We start from the raw sequence: 13,013 nt of genomic DNA on the forward strand, positions 1-13,013 counted from the left end.
TGTCTTCATTAGCAATAATTAAAAAACCTCTCTTTAACCTAACTCCTGTTGGTTTTATTCATTTTATGTTAGGATACATGGAGTTTTTGAAGCCAAGGGGAGTGTGTAAATAAGCTTTAAGTTAGACTTCATTTTTTCTCCCTAGCACTGAGAAAGCAGGATTTTTAGAAACAGCAGTTGGCCTATGAATCTGTAATAAACCTCACATTCATAAAAGGTAAACTGAGGTTCAGCTGATTCCTATAGGTCAGGAGGAGTCCAAGGCTAAGGGGAAACTCTACCTATTTCCACTTGGGAATTCAGACTGAGAATATAAAACCTGATGTACAGGGTAAGTTGTACACATGTGCAGTACTTCATAGCAAATTTTAACCTTGGTGCATTTTCATAGAAAAGGGAAACACAATTATTCAATATTTCTGCTGGGTTTTACAAACTTCTAAATTTTTCTGCAAAAGCATCAGGAAATACATTTAGGAATAATCAACATCATTTGGCTAAAGTGGAGAAAGGAAGGTCTAATCTGTGCAAATGGTGATCATTTTGTTGCCATTTGCTACTGTGGTCTGTGTATTACAGGTCTTTCTTGCTATTAAATCTCAGTTATGTATATACAACATACAAGCCAACTTGGGGACATTACCAGAGTACCTGGAATCAGAGTCCGAGTCATCTCAAGATTATAAACAAGAACCCACCTTAAAGGCTATTTGCAGCCCAATGAAATGTCAATGTATTTTAAAGGTCTATTAAGACTGTGAACAAGAAGTTTGTAATAGGCTTAATAAATAAAACAACTGAACCCACAAAGTAGTACTCGGGGAAACACGCTTGAGCATTTAGGTTTAGTCAGAGGTAGAACTGGTTCTCACTAGGACAAAGACTGTTTACCTTGCTCCTGTTAGAGTCAACAGTCCTAACAGTGGGAGTTTTAGAAAGAAACAACTGTATAAGCCTCAGTGGGACCTACAAATTGCATTTTCTGTATTAGTAAAATGTCAAAACTACATTGTTCTAACTTACTCTCTTCGGAAAAGAATTTTTTTCCCATCTTGTATTTCATCTTGAACAATTTTTACTATGTTCAGCCTAGTAACCGAGGAAAAAATGTGTTTCATCTAGAAACAAACGTGAGAAAACTTCAAAAAACATCACACTTCTGCAGTGCTGGGTTTCCAAGTTTTCATATAATGCCAAGATAAGGCAAAATAAAGACTGCTACAGTAACCAAACTTTTAACAAGTGTCTTTAAAAACAGTGACACTTATTTTCTACAACGTGAGCAGATAATGGATTTGCAAACATTCTTTTGTTTTTTTTTCTCATGCTAATTTGCTTTATAAACCTTGCAACTTCAAGCACAATATTTTTTTGGAGGAGGCAGGTTAATGCTCACGTTCACAGTAAATCAGATCCGCAAATACTTTAAGTTTTTTAAGCCAACGAAGCACGTTTTCCCATTCTAGGCCATAAAGCAGTTCGATGTCAACTTGCTATGGTGTCAAATGCGACAAACTCTGAGAGCTCCAGTCGCGAGGCGGCGGCACGCTGCACGGTTTCCCGCACTCCTGCAGCACCAAGACACTGCACCCTCCCGGCCCCCAATGCACAATCCGCACTCACCGCCTTCCCTGACACGGCCACTCTCCTCCCTATGCGGGGTAAACTGAGGCAGGGTGGCCCGAGTGGTCCAGAGCCCGGCGATGGCCCCGTTTCTGCTCGTCGTCCGCTGGCCCCAGGAGACCCGGGAGGTTCCTGGGCAGCGCACAGTGGACAACGCGTTCCCCACCCTCAGAAGGTTACGGCAGGAGCCTGGGAAGAGGCTGTTCCCAGCCCACCAGCCCCCGCCCCGCACAGATCTCGAGCATCCTGCGACCCTTAGGAGCCGGCTGCTGGGACCTCGCAGCGCCTTCAGGGCGCAGCCTCCGCAGCCGGCTCTGCCAAACCAAGCGCCCGAAAGTTCCGCAGCTCCGGCGGCCGCGCGGCCGCTAACCCGGTGCAGGGCTCCCTCCCACTGGTGCCCCGCCGCCCCAGCTCTCCCGGAGCTCTGGCTAACCTGACACCGCTGCGCCACTCAGGTGGTAGTCGTGCACCCCTCGCCATGGCCAGCCTGAAAGCTGCCGCTGCGCCGCGCTCTGCGCCCGACGCCCGGCAGTGTCTGGTGCGGTCAAGCCGCCTCCGCCAGCGCCTCGCAGCGATGCGCCGCCGGCGGCCGGAGTGCGGAGCTTACCACCTACAGGAGCCGGAGCCGGAGCCGGAGCCGGAGCCGGAGCCGGAGCCGGAGCCGGCCGGGGCCGAGCATGCCCAGTGTGGTTCGCCGTGCGGCGCGGAGGCGCGGGGCCGCGCGGGATGTCGCCGCCGGGTTTTTGCGGCAGCCCCGGGCGGGGGCAGGGCGCGGGACGAACCAGTGGGAACCGCTGCAGCCACCCGCAGAGGACCGCGCGGAGTCTGTGCGCCCGGGAGTCCCTCATTCACGGAGTGCAGCCGCTGGGCGGGGCTCGGCGGCCCCCAGGGCCCCGCACCGGCACGCCGAGGTTATTTACCCCAGCGGAGGGCACTTATTTTAGACGCTGTTGTGCTTGGGCAGCGTGACTGGTAATTTTCTGGGGGCAGGGCGCTACCTGGGCTTCCACGGCAACTTTTCTGAGCGTCGCATCTCGGTGGTGGTCAAGGACACCCCGGAAAAGGCTTCTTTGAGTGCCACGGTGGACGCTGAAGGAAGAGGCTGTGCCAACGAACACACTCCCAAACCTAACCAGCCTCCCAGTCTGCCGAGCCACCTTGCCATCCAAAGCTTCCCAGGCACTCCCGGCTGTGCGCTGTCAATCATAAACGTGGTTTAAAGCAGAGCCCACACATAGAGGAGGCTGTCAGGAAACACGGCAGGGTGTCCACTGGTGACTGCAGAGTGGAGGGGTTCCGAGGATTTTCTTTTTCATTTTCTTCTTCTTCTTTTTTTTTTATTCGTAGTTTTTATGGCTTCTCAAAAGAACAATTGTTTTTTAATAGGCAAAATAATTTTTCTAAAATTTTTTGCACACACCTACAGAAGTTTTTCACCAGTACGAACCTGCAACGTTAGTGACTTTTATTATTATTATAATTATTATTATTATTAAGACTTGAGAGAGCAAGTGAATTTGGGGGCAAGGACCAGGCTCCTCCTTCCCGGCTCTTCTTTGCTCGCCTTTCGGTCACGCCTCAACCCGGCCCTTTTACTCCAGCACCTCCCTCTTCGCGGTAGGTTGCTGTGAAAACGCGGAGAGGTGGATTTTACAAACTAATGTGTATGGTGTCTTCTGCAGTCAGACTGGGCAGTTCTGCCGCCGGGTCAGGGATTGCTGTCAAGAAAGAGGAGGCTTTGAACAACTCTGTACCTCTTTTTCTCTCTGTCTTTGGCAAACTAAACAAAGTAGTGCCTCCGACCCACGCACGCCCAGAGCTCGGACCTGCAGAAGTGGGTCGGGATTCAACTGAGCATGCTCCAGGCGGTGCCAAACTGCCGCACGCGGCTGCCTCTGCTTGCCCGAGGTTGATGTAACTGCGTCCGTTCCTCAGGACATCGAAGCTCAGGAGATGGGAAGCACAGCTTTAAAGATTTGCAATAGCATTGACACGTGGACAGGTCACCCATGCCCAAGTCCCTGTTGTTGGAGGACTGTGTGAGATCTGGCATTCAAGTGAATCAAAACCTGAAGATGGTGATTAAAATTATTTTAGCATTATTTTTATAGCATCTTGAATAACAATACGTTTTAGCTCAAACTTTGTAGCCTTTCTTTCAAGACACCTAATCTTTCTTTCCAAGTTACTCAATAGGCATTCTTTACAATTGCACTAGAGCCCTAAATTAAATCAATGTCCCTGCTCTCAAATAATTGGGCAGTATTATATTCTTTTTTCCTCCCAGACATTTCTGCATTTACTCAGACATTATTTTCGTTCCTTCTCCCTTCCTTTGAATCTCAGATAACCTGCAGAATGCTCTCAGTATTTTAGAAACATTTGCAGTGTGAAGAACGTGTGTGTGTGTGTGTGTGTGTGTGTGTGTGTGTGTTTTGTACCAGGGATTGAACCAGGGGCGCTTAAACACTGAGCCACATCCCTAGCCCTTTTAATGTTTTATTTAGAGACAGGGTCTCGCTAAGTTGCTGAGGCTGACCTTGAATTTACAATCCTCCTGCTTCAGCCTCCCCAGACGCTGGGGTTACAGGCTTGCGCCATCTTGCCTGGCAGAGAATTTGCCTTTAATCTTTATGTATAGAAGAGAAGACTGAATTGGAGAAAGGTTTCAGGGAAAAGGTTTTACAGATGTGAAATTAGTAAACTCAAGAACCCAGAGAGAATCCTTTATTGAACCAGGAAGGTGAATGGGATTAGGATTGTCCAAGCAGACAGATCAGCTGCCCCGTGAGGACTGGAGTGAGATTAGGAAATATCCTCAGGGTGAGCTGCCCTTCATTTCAGACTCTCAGCTTTGACCAGCTGCAGTTAGACCTGGGAAAGGGTGGGGATGGTGTCTCAACACCCTATCACCATGTTTCTACCTGTCCGAAGCCTTGTGCTCCCCAGAACCTTTCTTGATTCTCCAAACTCTCTGATGATCTCTCTCATCCTCCTCCACAATCTCTTCCTTTGCACAACACCATCATAGGTGTTGTTTGATTTCTTCCCTTCTGCTTCCCTGTGGTGTCTCATTCCTCTTATGATTGTCAGTGCCAAGCTGGCATTAGTTGCTGTGTATCTTTATGGCTGTGCTAGTTGTTTATTGCTGGAATCCTTTCTGATTGGTTGGTGTCTATTGTTTGTCCATACTTCTTAATATTTTGTATGTCATCTTTACCCCAACCATATTTTCCTCTCCATGTTTCCTTTATATGTAAGCTACCAGGTAACTGGTATGACTCTCAGGAAACTTGAATCCAACATGACCCGAGAGGAACTCATCAACTGCAATTGCTTTTTTGCCTGTATTTCCTAGCTTGGTTTCTGGTACCTCCATCTATTCCACCAGGGTGATCACCAGTCTGGATATTTCTAGATTCATTTATCTGCCTTTCCTTTGTCTTCTGGCATTACCAACCTTGTTCTGAGGCACCTCTAAATGCCTCCATTCCCCCATGTTACCACCTGTACTGCCCTCTTCAATCTCCACCATCTTCCCTGTCAGTCACAGAGCAACGGTCTCCTAAGTAGATCCTCTCTGCGTCTTCTCCCATCCAACCTCAGGCTTCCTCATACTTTTCTTTTTGACCAATTAGTATATGTCTGCTAAAGATCCTTAAGTGAATCCACAGTATTTCCAGTATAAAGTCTGAGTTTTAAGCATGAACTGGCTCCTGCTTTCCTCTCTAGATTAGCTTCTAGAGGGTGTTCCTTAATTTAGCTTGGCATGTGAATCCATGCCTCTGTGTGCCTGTGAGTTCTTTTGTGTCTCTTTCTCCTGTTCACCTAGCTAATGTTAAGCCTTCAGGATTGAGTTCAGATCGCATGTCCTCTGACCTTCCTGAAGTGACTCCTTCTTGAATACCTTACATATACCCTGTAATGTGTCCCCATATTGACCCCAGACCTTGATTTTGTTTCCTTCATCTCCTCCACCATGGTGTAGGCACCTTGTAGGCTATGTCACAACCCTCATTGTATCTCTGTTCTCAGTCTCAATAGAACTTTTCTTAAAAAAATGAATCACAGACATATGTACCAGTAGAAAATTTAAAGTTTATTAATTTTAAAAATTCTTCTTGAAGATTGTAAGTAGATTGCAAAGAAAAAAATGCAAGAACATATCACATCAGATGCAAACTGCTGAGTGGTTGTGGCATCTTTGAGTAATAGAAGTGAAAGGTCAGATTTGGCCCCTTAAACACAATGAATTTTCTTCACCTTCAGAAATCAGGGAGTGTTTTGTGAACCAATTTGAAATACTTGTCTTATTGACCTGTAACTGCATGAAGTTCAGTATTGTATTGCTAATTAATCCACAAATTCCATTGTTCTCTATCACTCTGCTTCCTTCTCCAAAGTAGTTATAACCTTCTAATTATGTGGTTACTACTTAGAGTAATATTTTTTTTCTCTGTTGAAGGCATGACACTGCAGAGGATAGATTAACTATTTAGGAATGCATATAATTTTTACAATTCTCTCAGCTCATGCTGTCAACCAACACCTAAAATTAACTGTGAGGGTACAATCACCTGCTTCAGAATCCCCCTGGGGATGATGAACCCATCTAGACCTCCTGAATAGAGTGGTCCAGGATGCAGTGACTTTAATAAGCCCTCCAGGTGATTTTGTATACTCTATTTGAGAAGCAGTTCTAAGTCATATGGATAAAAGAAATAATAATAATTATTAATCCAAAACTTCAAGTAGTCCCTATTTTGGTTGACTCTGGTAGAGAGATATATACACATAGTAGGGGTATCAGTCCATTTAAAAAGGTACTATCCCTGTTTGTAATTATTCAACAGTTTTAGCTTATATTAGAGAGTCTGGAGGATAGAAGAATAACCTAATGAAGTAGCTACTTATTTTTGTACTTTTGAACCATACAGGGATTTTACTTGGTGACTGATAGAGGTCGATATTACTCTCCAGCACATCTTTCCTAATCTCTGTCTATCTCCTTCCATGGAGAGTGAATAGGGCAGGAAGGAAGTTTGGAATCTCCCTGGAAGAAGGTACTGAGGTGGGTATGATTCTTCCCGGGGGTTTAAAAGAGTCCATTTAGGAAAGGGTTTGTTGGAGAAGGAATTGAAGGAAGTAAACACTTTTCTCTATAATCTTGTGACTTGCTGGCTCAGGTGAGCAAAGCCTCTTGAAAAGGCTTAGTCAGTATTAGGAAAATATTCCCTTCTCCATTACTGGTTTAGAGTGTGTATCAATGTTGGTCCTATGGAGGGGTGTGTGTGTGGTCTAACCAGTTCTCCAGCTGCAAAAATCTAGAGATCAAATGGCATGCCTGCCACTCATGGTGGGCAGGAGACCCAGCTTGAGGGGTCACACCCTTCCTGACCTCCCTCTAAGACCACACAAAGCCCTTCCCTCCTGGACAATTTGCCAGCCTGAACACTAACAGCTATCACAGTTGAGTACCCCTGCCCCAGACTTTATTGATTTGGGCCATGAATTATTGGCGGGAGAAGAGTTGCATTTGATACTTTGCCTCCTTTGTAGGGTGGGTTTTCCGGAGGACTGTGTGGATGGATATTTGCATGGACTGGTTAGAATAAGGCCCCTTTTAGTGAGAGAAGTGTAGAACAGAGCCCTGGAGATCCTGACTAGGAATATGACTGAGCTCTAGAGGAGACCCATTTGTAAACAATTTGATTTTTCAGGTACTTTGCCCATGGATTCTGGAGAAGTCATGTCCTATACTTGGCTTAGCGTTTTAGGGAAGGCCAAACTTTCCCTGATAAGATGGAGGTGGTCTGAGCTGGGCGACCCATGTCATCTAGCAAACAAGCAAACAGATAAAACATCCAAACGAGACAACATGTTCTCCAGGATCATGGCTCAGTGGGTGAGTCTTTGTCCTCAGTCTTGACAGGGAGGCCATGCCACCTACTTCAGAGTGCTGCTCAGAATGGAGGGACTCTAAAACCCAGAGGTTCTGGCAGCCTCATCGTGACCTCAGCAGGAATGAGTGTGACATAGTAAGTATGCAGTTAGACATTGTAATGAGACAAGGAAATAATAGGAATCGCTACAGTTGTGTGTTATGCAGTAGTAATAAGCTGTGTTTGGTATTTGTCTGAACTTGTAAAACTAAAATAAAGGTGCCTGGTGACAAACTTGCTGTGTGGCAGGATGACACTCCTGAACAATGCTGATATGAACCTTGATCTATGATTTGAGTGGGGGATCCTAGTATAGTCATGTTCTGGTCTTATCAATGAACACCAGAGCATGACTGGACTGAAAATCACTACTTAAACCCCTGGACTTTTGGAGCGAACTGTCAGCAGCAGAGGACTCCATGTGACCAGAGGACTCCACGTTGCTCTGTCTCTTGACTGCTTTGGCTGCTGTTCATTCCATCACTGATTGCTGATTGGCCAGACAGACCATCTCTCCTGCAGCAATGACTGCCACCCAGCCTCCAGCTTATCAGACACCCAAGGACATCCAAAGACATCGGAGGAGCTGAGAGAGGCTATGGCTAAGAAGAATCCCCTTGGTCTTGCTGACTGACTTCTTGGCTAAGAGACATGGCATTGAGTAAGTCCATGGGGATTGGACTCCAGGTGAACAAGGGAGTGAATCTTCAATGTATTTCTGACTTGCTATTGTTAGGAATGTTAAGTTGAGTGTGCATTGCATGAATAAAACCCACTTGTTGGAGCCAAACTTGATTCCTCCCTTACTCACTGCTGATGACAGACATCCAAATGTAAACGTAACAAGTTGCATTGTGATTTTCTGTGCTGGTGATTTTCATGCCCCCCTCTCTCTCTCTCTCTTTCTCTCTCTCTCTGGGGGTTCTCATGCCACATCCTGAGTGGATGAGGGAAAGGATTTCTGTCGGAGTATGGTGTTGTCTATTGATTAATCACTAAGAAACTTATCTAATTAAATAAACACAAGAGCCAATAATCCTTTTAAATGGGAGAGGTGTGACGGATTGGGCCATGCCAAGATCTGGCCTGAAAGCAAGATGGAGGAGCCCACACTCCCTTTATTTATAGTCGCACAGGTAAAGAGGGACTGGGAGGGTCTTCTTCCGGGAGGAATGGGATGGGGTGGAATTAGGGAAGCCATTTGCTTAGAGAATTAGCATTTCCCTCAGGCAATGAGCCACCTGCATAGGGTCACCTACCCTGGGCCCTCTGAAACAGTCTCTCAGGACTGCCAGTTCTTGGGAGTCAGACCTCTATCCCATGGCTCAGCCAAGTCTGATGCTGCTAAACATGGATTCTCTCTCTCTCTCTCTCAATCTCTCTCTCTCTCTCTCTCTATCTCTATCTCTATCTCTCTCTCTCTCGTAGCTGTTTACTAAGCGTAAGAGGTAAGCAAAAACAATTCTTTATTTTATCTTTGGGGCACATGATTATAAAAGTGGACACAGGGTTCCTGTGAGGGCAGAGGCTGAGGGGAAGCCCCGAGGCGTGGCGAGGCAGCGAGGTGACTGGCAGGGAAGCACAAAGACCTGACAGAGGGGCTCATGGAGGTACAGAAGGGAGAAGAGGATGATAGCTGGGGAAGAGAGCTGGCTTCCATTTGGTAGGATTTACAGGATGCTGGTGGACTAAGTGGCCTTGCTTTAGATGGGCACCTGGCTTCTTTTCTCGGGAGTGTCCCCTCTGCTAGGTGAGGTGCTGATGGAGCAGGGAGTCACCTCTCCAGGTTCCACCCTAAGGGGCTCCACAGTGGGGAGCTCAAAGACCCAGGGCATCCACAAGCTGCCACAATAGGAAAGGGGGTTTGACACTAAAATTTCCTTTGGATGATGCCACAATTCTGACTTGACCCTGGAAATTAAAGTTTCCTAACAAATGGAAAATTTTGTTCTTTCCTATCACAAAGTGTATGGTCCCAGTGTGGTAATCTTCTGTATGATGCCTGCTTTCTCTTCTTGAAATAACAAATAGAGTTTCTACCCATCATTACAGGGATGATTGGTTTATTTTGTTCCCCATCAAGGATAAGTATGCTGATGAATAGTTTTTCTTTACCTAAGGATCATGTGGAGGCTAGAAGTACAATTATTTGACTGAGGAAATAGGTTTCTTCATTTAGACCACTTGATTTTCAGGCAGGTATAAACTCTACAGCCTCTCTTTAGGCGTCTTTTTGACCTAATCTAGTATTATTTCTGGCACGTGATAAATGCCAATAAATTTTGTTGAGTCGTATGCTGGAATTGATGTTAGAACTACACATTGGAAGTATCTTGGAGGTGGGTGTCTTAAAATACAGAGATCTTCAGTTCACTTGGTTGAAATGCCATTCAGACGTGGGTCTCAAGTCTATATGGAGTTGATTCTACTTTTGTTTTTGCTGACATGTTTCCTATTGGTCACCAACATATTTCTCCCTGACTTGGGTCAGCCAGCAAAAAGACAAAGTTACCAGTAAGTCCAGGGTTAATGCATGGACAGGTGCATGAATAATACTAAAGGATTAAGCTAAGGCAAAGTTAGTGGCTATTTTTTGCAACATCATGATTCATAGTCTCTGTATTTTAATAGATTAGCATTTCTATTAATTTCAATAAACATTCCTTAGTGCTTTAATTTTGAAGCCATCTTGAAATTGACCACCCATAAAACTTGAGGAATGTCGTGATTGTATCTATGATGTAAATGGGGCCCTTTCCTTAAAGTGCATAAAGATTGCAGCTTGCTGCAGGGCACTGCTAAAAATTACTAGGAAGCATACTGACATTGACTAGTACCAATAGGAGAAAACAGAATAGAATATAAAAGGACTGCAGATCTTTCTCCATGTGATTGATTTCATTGATTTATAATGCTGTATGTGTACTTTGGCTTGTGGTTCTAATTACTGAAAATGGACTAAGCTTGAAAGGGGAATACCCAGCCATCTTCAGGAATCTTTGACAGTTACATGGATATTACATTTAATTATATTAAAAGTTCTATATTACTTATTGCCCATGGGACATAGGGTGGTAAGTAGAGCTGCCTGTCATTTCCTGGCCACTCACCTACCCATAATCCACCTGGCCCTAGACCCCATTCAGAGGGTACCAGAAAAGCAGGAGAACAGCTCTGAAGTTCTCAGTTTTACAAGAGAGCACAAAATAGTCATCTAAAGAAAGCACACCCTCCTTCTTCACTCTGCCCTACACCCCTTTTGCAGCTTGGAGTTGTTCGTATTTTGACTCTCCTTGGTACTTGGGTGCTTTGGGTTCTAATCATCTCCATTTATTTTCCCCTCTGTCTCTTGTTTTCACTTGTGTTTATTCTCATAGTATTTATTTTTCTTGAGTGTGTTAATTAATTTCCTCTCATAATGTTATGGGGAGACTTAGGAGAAGATTAGTGGAAAAATGAGGAACCAACCTCACTCCTGGAAGAATCTGGGACACTCCTCAGATGCAAGCCAGGTTGTTGTTGCCCTCCTATTCTGTTCTGTTAGCCTGAACTCCAGGACAGTATTCAAAGACGGTATCCTGCAGTGTTTGAGTTTTTCTTATAAGATCCTGCCTCAGGCATAGGTTTCCTTTAAATTCAATTGTTGTCTAACTTAAAGTATTAAAAATGTGTTATGCTGGGCAAGTCAGGAACATGCAAGTTAAATAATTCAAGATCTCTGACTTTTTATTTTTTATAGTCCCGGGGATCGAACCTAGGACCTTGTACATTCTAGGCAAGCACCCCACTACTGACTATTCCCCCAGCCCTGATCTCTGACCTGTTGGCTCACATCGAATACACTTTAATACACTTATTTCATGTATGTGAGCTCTGTATATAGAATGCACTGAACTGTGAAGAAACCATACCAGGACAGCAGTATTGCTAGCTTCCAAGAGGTCACTGTATTGTCCTTTGGAGGCCTCCCTTGCTCAACCTACCCAGCCTCCCCATAGTGCCTCTGCCCCTGTTCCAGCAGGGTCTTAGGAGAAGGCCGTGGTTGATGTGTTCCTTTCTGAAGACAGTTCCCTAGGGGTCTAGGAGGCTGAAAGCTGCAGCACAGAGTCATGGGGGCCTTGTGGTGCTCAAGGTTACGCTTGGTCAGGAGTGATCCATCCTGACTCATGCTCCAGCTGCTTCCTGGTGCCTCTCCTCTGGTACCAGGGTTGGTGGATGAAATAACGTAGTGGTCATTTGCCACTGCCCTTCCTACAACCTCCTAGCCACTCATGGAGGCACCAGAGGTTAACGCCTGGTGTTGGGAATGACCGGACTCTCCTGCTGACCTCTTAATTGTCCCTGCTTCCCCAAGCATGGGCTGATGATCTTCCAGATTCTAGTGCTGAGGTACTCCTGCACCTGCCCTGGTCCTATTAAAGATATTTCAGGTCCTGTGGATGGTCCCTGGGGATTTCCTTAGTGTCCCTCAAAATCCCATCAGCCTCTCAGGCTATGACTCTGTCTAGAATTACTTTATTGTTAGAGCAATACGTTCCACAAAAGTGGCTCAGGGGTGGGATCATGGAATGACAGAAAACAAGAATTTAAGGATAATATCTGTATGTCTTCACTTCATACGCCTATCAATGGAGGGCAACTTTTTAGTGAAATAAGTATCTTTAAGATATATAAATGCATGTGAATAGTTTGGGGAGCGAATAGCTTTCATTCGCTGTATTAACTGTCAGACTAAACATTAAGATGACTGCAGATCACGTCCATGATAAACTGAGCAATGGTGTGTGAACTTCCAATGATTTGCTCTCCATGTCATCACACCAAATTAGCCATATAATTCATGAGTTTTAGAAAGGATTAGATGCAATATTTTGAACCAGAAAAACTAATATTGTGAGCAAGTAGGAAAATCAAGTCTAATGCACACATTTTAATTTATTATAAAATAAATATGTCAGATTTGCCTAACAATTTAAGAACACGGCATAATTTATCGTGACAGCTCATTGACGAAAGAACCAGGGTATCTTTTTTTTTAAACCATAAAACAAATTAGAGAGTGACTCTTATCCCATGATTTATTTATGGTGGAAGATTAATAAAAATATTAAACATGATGAATGCATTTGCAGTGACAGGATTACAGCAAGAAAAAATTACCAGTGACCATAGAAATAAAATGACTTTTACATTTTTAGTCAATCTGAAGAATTTTGCTAAACAGCAAATTAAGTGATTTTATTTTTATATGGCACGACAATAAAAAATGTTTTATTATACAAAGTACATTTAATGTATATTATATATTGCCTGTCTTCTCAAATGAGGGCTAAAACCCTGTGAAGGTAGAGGTCATGTCTCTTGTTCTCACAGTCTCTGCATCCAGGTATTATCCTGCACAGAGAGGTACTTGCTAAATGTCTGTTGATGAAAATATGATTTTGATAG

The 13,013-nt window shown here is 44.4% G+C and overlaps 1 protein-coding gene across 3 annotated transcripts in view; it reads right to left on the reverse strand.

Annotated features, from left to right (window-relative positions):
- The window catches only part of Mfap3l (microfibril associated protein 3 like), a 36,955-nt gene extending 33,857 nt beyond the window's left edge, over window positions 1–3,098 (reverse strand). The window contains exon 1 of one of the 3 annotated variants that reach the window (XM_047550407.1): window positions 2,622–3,098. The gene's annotated coding sequence lies outside the window, so the exon portion shown is untranslated. Of the gene's footprint in view, window positions 1–2,056; window positions 2,512–2,621 lie in introns of those variants that run through there. The other 2 variants (XM_047550408.1, XM_047550406.1) reach the window with 2 other exon arrangements.
- Window positions 3,099–13,013: the final 9,915 nt, after the last annotated feature.

This window comes from Sciurus carolinensis, chromosome 4 (assembly GCF_902686445.1).
Source record: "Sciurus carolinensis chromosome 4, mSciCar1.2, whole genome shotgun sequence".
Classification (NCBI taxonomy): Eukaryota; Metazoa; Chordata; class Mammalia; order Rodentia; family Sciuridae; genus Sciurus; species Sciurus carolinensis.